General features: G+C 39.3%; 1 long non-coding RNA gene across 2 annotated transcripts in view; it reads right to left on the bottom strand.

The window, feature by feature from the left end:
* Positions 1–13,856, bottom strand: part of LOC126067977 (uncharacterized) — a 165,493-nt gene that overhangs the window by 37,652 nt on the left and 113,985 nt on the right. For both annotated transcript variants that reach the window (XR_007515508.1, XR_007515509.1), the window contains exon 2: positions 9,241–9,337. This is a non-coding gene — a long non-coding RNA (uncharacterized LOC126067977). The remainder of the gene's footprint in view (positions 1–9,240; positions 9,338–13,856) is intronic.

Consider the following 13,856-nt stretch of genomic DNA (forward strand, 5'->3'; position numbering starts at 1 on the left):
AAACAATCACTTCTTAAATGGATTCACAAGAGGAACTCTTGTTATAGCCAACTTTATAATTAGTATGCATCATGAACTGCTAATATACCCATGACAAGAAAATAGGGAAAAAAAAAATGTACAAACTGGAGTTATGGCCTTTAATGCAACGTGCAACTACAGAAACAAGAAGAGAAAGAAGAAAAAATAAGCCACGGTGACTATGCTGTTCGATTAAGAGCCATCTTTTGTTTCTTTTGGCATTAACTGTTTCTCCCCTATCAACTGTCTATGCCTTCCAAGTGGCAATGAGAAAGCAATGAGAGGGGAGAGAACTTTTGTACGCACACCTGTCAGTGAAAACAGGACCAAATTCCACGTATAGTCTAGCGCAGGGGTTGGAAAACTGTAGCCTGCAGGCCAAATCCAGCCTACTGCCTATTTTTGTGAGGACTGCAAATTGAGAATGGTTTTTACATTTTTAAAAGGCTGGAAAAAATGAGAATACTATTTTGCGACACATGAAAAATATATGAAATTCCAACGTCAGGGTCCACAAATAAAGTTTTATTGGAACACAGAGACGTTCATTCCTTTACACATAGTCGGATGGCTGCTTTCCCGTTAAAATGGTAGGTTGAGGAATAGCTGCAGCGAAGGCAGCAAGGCCTGCAAAGCCTAAAATATTTATTATCTGGCCCTTTACAGAAAGAAGTCTGCTAACGCCTGGTCTAAGGCATTTGTAAGTATATACATCGACATGATACATTAGATACTGGAACGTGTATTATTAATAAGCTTGTGCATACATAAACAACATTAGCAACCAACTAAACAAAACTAGATTTATAGCAAGCTTATTTGTGTATGTGTGTGTTTGTGTGTGTGTGTGTGAAAGGTTAAAAACTATAATTCTAAATGCAATTAAAAATTAATATCTGAGTTATGATAAAATAAGATCACGTCAATTATCTCTCTGGGATTTTATTCTGGTTATAATTTTGTGTTTCCAGAGCTAGCACTTCACTTTTCAACCTAAATACTTTATGTTCCTTATGTCTGTGATGGGTCTATTTTATTCAATGACAAAAAAGATTCACCTTTGGCTATAGGGTTGCTGTGAGTCCAAAATCATTCAAAGTTAAAATAATGGGCGGCTAAGGAAAATACCACCACTGTTTAAGCCACTTTTATGTTTTTCACAAAGATGTGACTAGGCTACAAAACGTCATTTGATAACATTGCATACAACCACCACCCCCCCCCCCACACACACACAGGTGTGTGCTCGGGCACAAAGGAGCGCATGCAAAACTGGTGAGATCTGAATAAGGAATGTAGATGGTGCCAGTGTACATTTCCTGTTTTAATATTGTATGAGAGTTACGTGAGGTGCCACCAACGGGTGGGGGGGGAGGGGCAGGGGCTCTGTGTTATTTTGGCAACTTCCTATCAATCAATAGTTATTTCAAAGGAAAGTTTTGGAAAGTTATTTGAGAACCACAACTTCTCTGAACAATATGGCCAGCTCCTCTATCTGACATGAAATTGTATTGTACTCAGACTTGAGAAGTGACAGGAAAAAAAATCTAATATTTAAATGGATTGAGAGAGATAAACAGAGAAATCGATTTCAGGAGCAATCTCTGGGGCCCAATTCTGCAGAGATTTTTCACAGTCTGCATAAATGAAACGATGCAAAAGCAAAGCAATCCGTCTAATTTTTTCAAGTCAATATACTGGGGAGAAAACCCAGTCAAACTGATTATTTGGTTTGGGGGACAAATCACTTCGTTGACTGACCACTTTCCAGGGGTTGTCAAACCTTCCTTTTCAAGTCCAACCAGCAAGGTCTGGAGACCATTTCTTTTCCTCTGGTCCCTCTCTTCCCAGGTCCCCCAGGCACTCTCTTGGCCAGAACCTCTCCGTTATTGTAGAGCTACCATCTTTCACATCAAGATGAAAATCCTTTTCTCAGCAGCTGAAGGCTGAAGGAGAAAGGAATTTGAATATGAAGGATTTTAAGTTGCTTTGCTTCACTAGGAAAGTGTGTCCCATACGACTTAGCCACTTTTTTAAATTGCTGTTCCTCTGAGCAAATAATATTAATTCCAATACTTTTAAAGGCGGGGAGGGGGCTACCTGTGAATATAAATACAGCAACAAATTCAACAACTAAAGACCTCGGGGAGATTAAGGTCTAAATCAGAAGCCCAGATGCAGGTAAAATAATTTGTATCATGAATGAAAATGTTACACACTCAACCCACAGGAAACAAAACCTTTTTTGAAGATAAAACTGCATAAAAAATGCCTACGTGAGTGAGGAAATAAAGTCTGTTTTTACTTTTCATGCCAGGAAGAAGATGAGATTCATTTTTATACCAGCTCCACAAAGACTTGCTGGCAACCTGCTTAGAATACAATAGACAGGATTTAAATTTTCTTTTCCTTTCGGTGCTCTCCTCATTTGCATGCTGGGCCCCAGAACGGTCTTCTCTCTCACTGCCATTTCACAGAAACACTGGGATCTGAGCACTCAAAGCAAACGGTAAGGTTCAAGGGTGCTTGTGAGTCCATCACAGAGCTCTTTTATCAGTGCATCTGCAAGGGAAAAATGTAGTCCTTTCCCCACGTCATTGGGCAACTTTTCCTTTGAGGGGTAGCTTCAGAAATCTCCCCCAAAACACCTTTCAGACCAGAAAGGGCTCTGGATTCCTCAAACCCAGAAAAGCAACTCCCCGTGGGGACTACTAATGAACAAAGACAATAATTAGTGTTGACTGGGAAAGATTGTAGAGATTCACTTTATCCTTCCTGGTGCCAATTTCTCAATTTTTTTTTTTTTTAAATGTAAGATATTATACATGGCTGCTATTCAGTTTGAAATCGAAAGGCAGCTGAGATATTAAAGGAAAAGGGTATCCAGACCTTCTTTTCTAAAGCTTTTTAGGATGACTAAAGTATACATAAACGTCACGGCTACCCAATCCAGTGACCGATAATTTAAAAGAAAAAAAATAAATACGCGGCGTTGAATAGCTCAAATAGGAAATATCAATCCAATCCAATGACTGTAGTCAGTTTTAATGTCTGAAAAGCACGTTCTCATCATAAAAAGACATAGTGTATATATAAGGAAATGTTCCCTCATTGCAATATAAAGACCTCAGATCTGGTGCCTGACAAAATAATAAAAGGGCTATATTCATCAACAGACTTAAAGCTGCATGCAGTCCCTGTAACTGACAGACTCCTGTTTGCAGGAACTGGTAGAGGTAGGGAGGGCACTCCTATGTAAATAAGACGGAGAGGTGCCGGAGTGTTGTTTTTTCCAGCCTTGCAAGGACCCTCACAGCAGGAAACATTTTATTGTAATGCAAATATATTTGATTTCCTCCAAAATCCCTTTTGCTGTCTTTCCTGTCTGAATGTATCATCACACTATATTTGCAATTCTATCAAGCACTATTTTATATTAGCCTAATTTACGTAATCTACCAAATAGGAATCGGAAATGTTACAGTTATTTTCCTGGATCCAATTAGTATTTCATTGTTTCAGCCTGAGCGCAATATTGTACAACGGTCCTGGATACCCGGCTAAATGCGGTAGGGTGTCCTCCACGTAATAGGATAAATGGAAGCATATGTTTTCAGCTCATTAAAACGCAGTGAAAACCTGCCTGAACTGAAAGCAATTCCATCCTTTCATATCTGGTGGGCGACTTTTTTTTTTTTTTTTAATCTAAGAGTAAAATGTCATATCATGGTAAACTTCAGAAAGAAAGAAAAAAAAGTTAAGTACTGAAAATAGCCGGACTAAATTTCTAGTGGACTGTTTCCTGGAAACGCATTTTCTCATGTGTACATGTCACACAGTGAAGAAGGGTGAGCTCTTCCCAAGTTAGGTCCACAAATTCACAAAACGTGTACAATTTATTGGCCGGAGTATATCAGCTAACTGCAGGGTCCTGAATAGTTTTTAAAGTATTCCTGTAATTAAAAATGCAGTTTCTTATCCTATTTCTTATTTCAACATCTGTTCGATTTTTAGAAATATTTCAAATGTAGCATTTTGTGCATATATGAAATAATGGATTTTTTTAAAGAAAAGAAGTTAACGTGATTTCAAACCAAGAAATTCTTCCAACCTTGTTCGATTTAGCAACTGTAGCGAAAAAAAAAAAAAAGGTAAGGCAAATACAGCAGTGGTTCTACCTGGAGATTCCACAGGGTACAAACAGGACTAACACGTTGTATCGAACGTGTGCAAAATAACAATGGTAACCACTGATACTATTAATAGTATAAACGTGTGTGTGCGTGTGCGCGTGTAATTCCTAATGACATAGGAAAATCTTTTTTCTTTAGTTTCAGCATTTTGCTACTGGCTGATTGCCGTTTTTATCTTGTTATTCTTATCCTAAGAATCACAGACTCTATTAAGATACAAGCAGAAAATATCCACTTATATCCAGGAGTGGGAAATACTGAGCAGCACATAAGCCACATAAAAGCATATTCACTTCTTATTTTTTATACAGGTGCCTCTGAGGCACCTTATTTCAGTGAAAAGGAAATTGTTTTGTTTTTTATTTGCAGCTTTGTCAAAAATAACTTCCAGAAAAAGAAAACAGGTAGGGGAGGTTTTTCATACATTAAAGGAGAGGCAGGAAGTTGAATGTTTAGCGAGATATTAAATGCAGTATTTGGTGAAAAAACAATCTTATTTTTCCACTTATGACAACGGTAAGAAACAGAACTCCCGGGTAGCTGGAGGTTTTCGATGTTAATATCGTGATGGTTACACCAAGCATCAGAGTGTGCTTCATGTCATTTCTTTCGGCTTTGCCATTAACTCCATAACAGCTGGCATCAAATATACTAAATTGTGGTATAATGAGCTCATGTATTGCTAGCAATTACAGAGTTAAGTTGAATAAATCCTTAGAGAACAAAATAACTGTGCTTTCCACCTGACAATAAATTAAAGGTGACACCTGCCTTAATTTAAAATTGCCTAAGATCATATATAAAAATCAACAAAAAATACTGTGATAGAAACCACAGCTCAAATTTTGCCAGGTTTGACAATATCCATTTCATATATGTTTATGATATCTGTCATCCTGATCTATTATTTAAACACTTTTATGCTTTGCCAAGTTATGAAGTACGTTTGTGATAAGTACACTCCTGCATTTGAAGGCCTAAATTGTGAACGCTATATATCTTGGTTTCCTTCCCTCTCTCTCTGTTTGCCTCTTATATATATATATATATACACACATGTATGTGTGTATATATATACATGCGTATATATACGTATATATACACACACACACATATATAGTAAAACCTGCAAAAGCCAGAAACTGTAAGGCAAAAACCTGTCAGAGAAGGAAAACTCAAGTGTTTTCCACTAAAGTGAGAGATAGAAAAGTAGTAAGACTGCACAATGTCAAAGACGGAAAACTTTCCAGACCTGGAAAAACGAGGCAGTCCCATCAAGTTGTGGCTGTCACAGGTTTCACTATACATATGTATACATATACATATATACACACACATATATATTAACCAGGGAAACCCTGGTGGGGTAGTGGTTAAGAGCTCGGCTGCTAACTAAAAGGTCGGCAGTTCTAATTCACCAGGCGCTCCTTGGAAACCCTATGGAGCAGTTCCACTCTGTCCTATTGGGTCACTAAGAGTGATAATCGGCTCAGTGCCAACGGATTCGGTTTGGTTTTTTATATTAACCAGACCATAACAGTATTTTAAAGGAGACACCAGAGAGGCTGTGCCTTAGGAAAACAACACAGTTGCATGTCTGAAAATCAGATTTTGTTTGGGTGCTCTTGGTACCAGAGAAACATCCCTCAGTCACTGAAACTCATATGTGCCATGAAATGACTATTTTTAAATTATTGTTTTTTTTAAATATAATTCAAGCAAGTTTGACCATTAATTAATGGGCCATGTCCAAAAGAAGTTTGGTTGGTGTGACCGCAGTTGGACAGTGACTCAAACAGTCAGGTGCTTGGGTTTGATCTGTCAGCACAAAAACACTCTATGGAAATTAGATAGGGGGGCTGGGACAGGTACCAAGACATGACCCCTCTCTCCACAAAGACACAAAAAGACAATAATTACAAGCTAAGTAAGAGTCACAGGGCCCTACGAATTACGTACAGCTGGAGGTGATTTTAAGTGCTCATTAGAGGCCACCTTTGGGCTTCTGATATGGGAAAGAAACTATGCTAACCGGTAGTTATTTTTTTCCTTCTGAATATTTTCAGGGTGGAACCAATACAATTTAACAGGCCGCTCCTTCTTTCCTGAAACTGTATTATCTTCCCATCTTGAAGACTTCATGTATCAAATGAATCTATTAACTTCACACAAAAATCTTTTGGTGACATGGAAGGTCTAAGTCCACCTTTTTAAAGACAACCCAAGCTTTAGTATTTCCATCCCACCAAAGCAGGCTGCATGTTTGTGGACATTGACCAACCTCATCAATGAATCATTTTTAAATAGAATCATCGTCAATTACTGGATATGAAGGTACGAGAAAACAAACTTGGTGCCGTCAATTCTGACTCATAGAGTTGACCTGCCCCATAGGGTTTCCAAGGAGCAGCTGGTGGATCTGAACTGCCGACCTTTGGGTTAGTGGCCGAGCTCTTAAGCAAGATTGGCATAAATCCAAAGTACTGAAATCAGACCAGCCCTAAAGGAAACCAAGCTCCTTGGCAGGCCAGAATTTGAACTGAAGTAGAAGCGGTAAAATATAACAGTTAGCCATTATTTTCTTAGTGTCTAATTCTCAGACTTGGACGGGGCTGGAAGCAAAAGGTGAAAATACCTGAGGTCTAAAAGAAATGTTTCCCAGCTGTTTGTAACCCCAGGGACAAAATCAAACCCAAGCCATTCAATTCAGAATTCTCAACCCTTCTTCAGTCACCTGTGCACTGATTCAAAGGGTGAGCTTATAAGATGATGAACTCTGCTGGACCAGATGGTTGACATGACCACAAGGATGGACTGGGGGATACCTTTCCGCGAAGCTTTAACTGATGAACATGCTCACAGGTACATACACTCTGTCCATCACAGATTGAGGCAGGATCTTTGGACCAAAAAAATGTGTGTGGTCGGGGGGAGTGTGTTAATGAAAATCATTTCTTTATCAGATGGTCTTTACCCATTCAATATTGCAACGGATTTTAGAATAACCTAAACTCTTTTGCTTGCCCAGAACATCTCAAAATTATTTTGCAAAACAGCTCTCTTTTGTCTTACTTTGCCACTCTGTAATACTATTTTATTTAAAAATCATCATCAACAACAAAGACAATATTCTGGAGCAAAAAGAAAAGACTATCTCCCATAGATTGGACATAAGACATCAGTTTTGGAATCTAAATTAAAAAAAAAAGGTATCACGATGTCTTTCATGATTAAAGAATCAGCTGACCAATATATCCATTGACCTCTTGAATTTAAACAAGTGGTTTTACCTTTTACTTCTAGCAATAAAACCGTAAGGAACTCCATGGACCAGCATTCCTTCTTCCAATGGCCAAAGCTTGTAATGGGCCTGGCCACTTTACTTTTGTTCTGGGATGTGGATTTGTGGGCAGATGACAAGGTGCTAATGAGGAGCTAATGTCCCTGCAGCTGGCAAACTGCCAACCTCATGATAGGAGGATTATCGCATTTGTCTGCATTAGCCCCGGACAAAGGAGGAGGGGCGGGGGGAGAGCCGACTCCAGGTGGAATAACTTGACTCACATTGGTTTCTGAGTCCCATTCTCAGGTAAGGGGCTCTTTCGAGATAATTATGTACTTTTCCTAGGTGGCATGGTGAGTTCTCATGTGGATACACTTGACTTGGTTCTCATTTTGGAATAAATTAGTTAGAATAGGCAAGTTCAGAGCCTGTCCCACCCCATCGCCAACTCAGGATATAATCATATTAATGAGGAACCAGGTGAAACTTCTTGTCTACGTTAAATCCATTCGCCGTGAATGTAAAGTTAGTTTATACAAGTGTCAAACCAGAGCCTTTCTTGAATTCAAAATTTATCTTTAAAAGAGAAGGGCACTGTATTTTGTAATTTTGCCATCAAAAATTCACATCATGAGTTTCTAAGCCAGGCGGCTGATTGGAAAAACCCCAGAGACTTGAAATTTCAATAGACTCCTACTGCCTGAGCAGAATATAGCCGAGGTGCTTCTTTCCACCTGGGCCATTTTTGTCCAGGTCTTCCCAACGTTCATTTCAGTAACAACTGCCCCTGAAACATTGTAAAATCTCCCTGAAGGCTTATTAACGTAGATTTTCATTTACACAAAAGAAAATAAGGAAGGTTATTTTTAATGGAAATACAGGTCTGGAGGGATAAAATAAACATGCTTCCCCACTCGGAAATGATGTTTAAAAAAAAAAACGTTTAAAGCAGGTAAGTAGTTATTAGCACACTAAATAATCATTCTAAATGGAAATGTACACTCAGTTACATTATCTACTTTTATTATAAGACATTTTATTTTTTATAGCATGGATTCATAACATGTTTTAGATACATATTCTATGTAAGCTCATTGCTTCGTTAATGGCGGTCATTCAAATTTCCTAAATGATTTGATGACTAAAGCTCACGGTATGTAAGCTCTAACCGCCCCCTCCCCCAACACACACACCACGCTTGTGTACACCACACACACACATACCGTCAGTGTTTCCACCAAATTACCTGGACTGCCTGGACTGCTGCAGCCACTTTCTAACCAGCAGCCTGAATTCTACCTTTGCCCAGTTATTTTCCACACAGCCATCAGACAAACCTTCTTATGAAAAAAAGGGCACTGGAAATCAGATTGTGTCCCTACTCTGAGAGATCTGTTCCTGCTCTGGCTTGTCCACTCTTGTCTTCACTCCCAATCTTCACTCAGCTCAGCAGGCTTCAACTCCCCCTTGGGTTCTTCAAAACAAGACAAAGGGTTTCCACCTCAGGACTTTGGGAAGCCTGATACTGCGTGCCTGGCATGCGCTCCTTCCCAGAGCCAGGCTCCTTCAGGCATAAGCTTCACTGTCCCTCTCAGAGTCTCCCTTGGTCCTCTCGGGTCACTCTGCCAAAAACACATTTCCTCCTTACAGTTCTTTAGTTCAATACCCTACTCCTTCATTCATGACACTTGACCAGAGTGTTCATTTCTTTCACCATTATTTCTTCTATTTGGTTTTGTTTACCTGTTTATCTGCCCCACTGGAGCCATAGGGGTCTTCCTCTCTGGTGTGTCCCCTGGGTCTGGCACAGTAACTGCTCTCAGAGGGGCTCAGTCAGTATCTGTTCAATGAATGAATGAATGAATGTAAGATGTTGAACAAGACCTAGAATATTTTAAGATGTAAAGTTCAAAGCATGATGTCACACATTTTTTTTAATATTCAGATGCCAAATAATTAAGTTTCAGGCAAAAGAAAAATGATATTTAGAGTTACTTTGCACATTACTTATTCTACTTTACAGGTACAGGCAACAGGTTGTTCTACTTCATTGTTTATATGTTAGAGAGGTCCCCAGTGTCTTACTGAGGTCTCTTCTTTTAGCTTCTGAGTGATAACTGTGAGACAACAAAAGGTAACATCAACTGAGCACCTTTCTAAACACTTGACTTCTATTAACTTACTTAACGCCCACCTTGTAGATGAGAAAACTGAAGGGATGTGTCTCTTGCCCAGGGACACACAGCCAGGAAGCAGCAGAGCTGGGATTTGAACCCTGATACTCTGGCTACAGAGAACCCACTCGAAATCACCACAATATGCTGCCGCCCATGTTTGTCCAAGGGCCTCAGACTCTTGTTGCATAAACATATATGGAACTAGTGGGGAAAAATAAAAGAGAGGAGAAAGACAGAATCATGGTACAGCTCCAGTTTGAGGTGGCTAGTTCAACCACTGATTAAGTGCTATGGCTGCTAACCAAGAGATCAGCAGTTTGCATCTGTCAGGCGCTCCTTGGAAACTCTATGGGGCAGTTCCACTCTGTTCTATAGGGTCGCTATGAGACGGAATCGACTCGACAGCAGTGGGTTTGGTTTTTTGGTTTGGTTCAACCATCTCCCTCTTTTCAATGGATCTGAATTATAAGCTCCTTCTTTCCCCTCTCCATACTGCACGCAACAGTGGCTTTGTTAGTAGCACTGAATACTGTACTTCGTTTCTTCATGGTCATTGACCTTCTCTAGTTTTGGCTATATTTGAACACTCACAACACTCCCTTCTACCTTATTTCTCAAAGAGATTTTATCACCAAAAATGTAAGTGGCACTGGTCAGGCTGCTACTATTGACCAAATCCAAGGAAACTAGAAGTGTGAACTAGATCAAGGAGACAAAGTATGGGGAAAACTGCCCACAAAAACCTCAGTGTGTGAGTGTGCATGAGAGACAGACTTTTAGAAGATGACAGATGCCAGCTGAAGGGATGCCTTTGACCAGCAAAGGCAATAAACTGAAGAAATGTTCAACAGATATTTGAGAGACAAAAAGTGTGTGGTAAAGCAACACTTCACTTCTTGTAGACAAAGCAGGTGTGATCCCACATGAAGACTGCAAAAGATTGGCCAGATTACCAGCCTAAGAGCATGAATTAAGTCAGCAGAAATTTCGTAAAGGTAGAGATAGACTAGGAGCCCTGGTGGCACAGTGGTAAAAGCACTTGGCTGCTAACCTAAAGGTCAGCTGTTCAAATCCACCAGCCTCTCACCGGGAGAAAGATGTGACAATCTGCTTCTGTAAAAATTTACAGCCTTGGAAATCCTACGGGGCAGTCCTGCTGTGTCCTATAGGGTCGCTTTGAGTTGGAATCGACTTGATGGAAACATTTTTTTTTTTTTCCCTTAGAGAAAGACTGGCTCTATAATGATGCTGAAACCTGGTGGCATAAAAAGATGTGGGAAAGTAGTGGTACCCCAAGGTATTCAATGGCATTCTTGACACTACTGGTTTTGCTATCATCACTCATATATAGGATTTGATTGACAGTGAACATAGACTGCAAAACTAAGTATCTGGGTGAGAATAGGTAATATCTGAGTTGCCTGATACCAGTGGGTGGCTAGTTTCATAAACCATGTAAACTGAGATGCATGTATCAATGTGGCAATCTACAATGTATCAACCTACCCTGGACCATAAGGGTGACCCTTTTACCAGAAGGTGACAAACGTTTTCTTAAAAGTAATTATTACACAGAATCATGAAATAGTAAATATTTTAGACTTTTTCAGTTATATGGTATCTGTCACAACTACTCAATTCTGCCATTGTAATGCAAAAGCCACCTTAAAACAATTATACATATATATATACACATATATATATGTATATAAACCAAAACCATTACCGTCAAGTTAATTCTGACTCATAGCAACCCTACTGGACAGAGAAGAACTGTCCCCCCGGGTTTCCAAGGAGCACCTGGCAGATTCGAACCGCTGACCTTTTGGTTAGCAACCATAGCACTTGACCACTACAACACTAGGGTTTCCATACACACACACACACACGTGTATATATATAAATGAATGGGTATGGCTGTATTCCAATAAAACTTGATTTGGGATATTGAAATTTGAATTGTATGTAATTTTCACAAGTTGCGAAACACTCTTCCTTTTTTATTTTACTTCAATAATTTAAAATGTAAGAACCATTCTTAGCTCACGGACTATACAAAATAGGTGGCAGGCCAGATTTGGTCCAGGAGCATAACTTGCCTTCTACTATTATCAGAAAACAAAAAGACTCCAGAAAGTTCTTTTAAAGGAAAATAAGTGTCTTGGAATATCAGATTTTTTTTTTTTTTAATGAATATCCCCTATTCCTTATATTTGTACGTCATTTTAAAACTTTTCATTGGAGCATAACACGTACAGGTGGGGTCACCATGAGTGGGAAACGACTTGCGGGCACTTGTTTACTTGCCTTTTACAACAGGCACACACTGAAGTACAGCTTGATGATTTCCACAAATGTATGCAGTCGTTTAACCAACATCCATCTCAAGAAACAGGACATCAACAACACTCAGAGCCCCTCTCATGCTCCTCAGCCGTCAACCACCCCCTCCCAAGAATAACCACGACCCTGGCTTCTAAGTGCACAGATCAGTACTTTTTTTTTTTTCCTTTTTGGTATAGTACTTTAAACAACAACAATAAAATTGCTGTAGGAAACATAAAGTATGGTTATAAAATAAAAGGAGATAATTAGCTGCTGTAAGCGATATCCGTTATTTTTGAAACCACATAATTATAGACTCTAGAAATGGAAGAAATCTTACAGATTGTCCATATGTAACCCTCGTATTACACCAGATTCCCAGACTAACATAACTAATATATTTACAACCCAATAAACCAAAAAAACCCAACCTGTTGCCATCAAGTTGATTCCAACTCACAGTGTAGAACTGCCCCATCATTACCAAGGAATACCTGGTGGATTCAAACTGCTGAACTTTTGGTTAACAGCCATAGCACTTAACCACTGTGCCACCAGGGTTTCCAAAAAGTCTATGCAAATATCAGTTAAATACACATTAAGCACATGTGTCTGCAGTGAAAATCCATGCATCAATAACATGGCCGAGGAGTAATATAATGATTTAAATTTCTGGTTATTCGTTTATTGTCGAGGTTAATATCTCCCTCATTTTCATTGCATTTAAGTGACAAAGCATGGATTTTTGTGCACTGAGCATCTAAGCCTGGTCAATACTTTCAACTACTGACACTGCTAACAAAGACGAAGGTCTTCATCTCGCAAATCGGCCTTCATGACAAGGTGCAAACTGAATGATGTTAATGATTTTATGAAATATATACATACATGTATATGCACAGGAGTATCTAGTTTCCAGCTATAATATAAACTAAATATAAAATACCACTTTTCTAATTTTATTGAAGGTCCACCAAAAAAGTTTTTTATGGCAATATACTAAGAATGGGCATTTTAAAAATCTGATAACAAAGCGAAAATTAGAAACTATGTCCTGGATTCCCAAGTGTGATACAGATACAGGAGCAAAGTGTCTAAAAGGTGAGGCAGCAGATCAGGAGCAGTGGTGTTCCACTGCAGTTTTACATATTCTCCTATGTACCACTTTCCTTCTTTTATTTTTCCACCACAATGAATGTTTTCACCAGGAAGGTATTTTATGCTAACAAGAGCTGAAAACATTTGTTTTATGGGAAAAATTAAAATGTCTCATTACTTAAGTGTGAATAAACCCACTGTTGTCGATTCCAATTCATAGCAACCCTACAGGACAGAGTTGAGCTGCCCCATAGGGTTTCCATGGCTGTAAATCTTTACGGAAGCAAACTGCCACATCTTTCTCCCTGGGAGTGGCAGGTGGATTCAAACCGCCTACCTTTCAGTTAGCAGCTGAGGACTTTAACCACTGTGCCACCAGGGCCCCTTTTAAGTATTAATACCAAAACCAAAACCAAACCTACTGTCGTCGAGTCGATTCCGACTCATAGCAACCCGATAGGACAGAGTAGAACTGCCCCATAGAGTTTCCAAGGAGCGCCTGGAAGATTCAAACTGCCGACCTCTTGGTTAGCAGCCGTAGCACTTAACCACTACGCCACTAGGGTTTTCCTAAAGTATTAACAGCAATGTATAATTTAAATAGAAATAATCCATTAGCATTTCTAATTATAAAAATAGACTAATTCCAGAGATTTAAGTGCGATACCAGTAAATCGCTAACTTGGGCAATCCTTCATGGTGCTGGTCCACTCGTCACAGAATTAGAAGACCTGGTGTCTGCCCTCTGCTTTGCCACTA

This window comes from Elephas maximus, chromosome 26, assembly GCF_024166365.1.
Source record: "Elephas maximus indicus isolate mEleMax1 chromosome 26, mEleMax1 primary haplotype, whole genome shotgun sequence".
NCBI lineage: Eukaryota > Metazoa > Chordata > Mammalia > Proboscidea > Elephantidae > Elephas > Elephas maximus.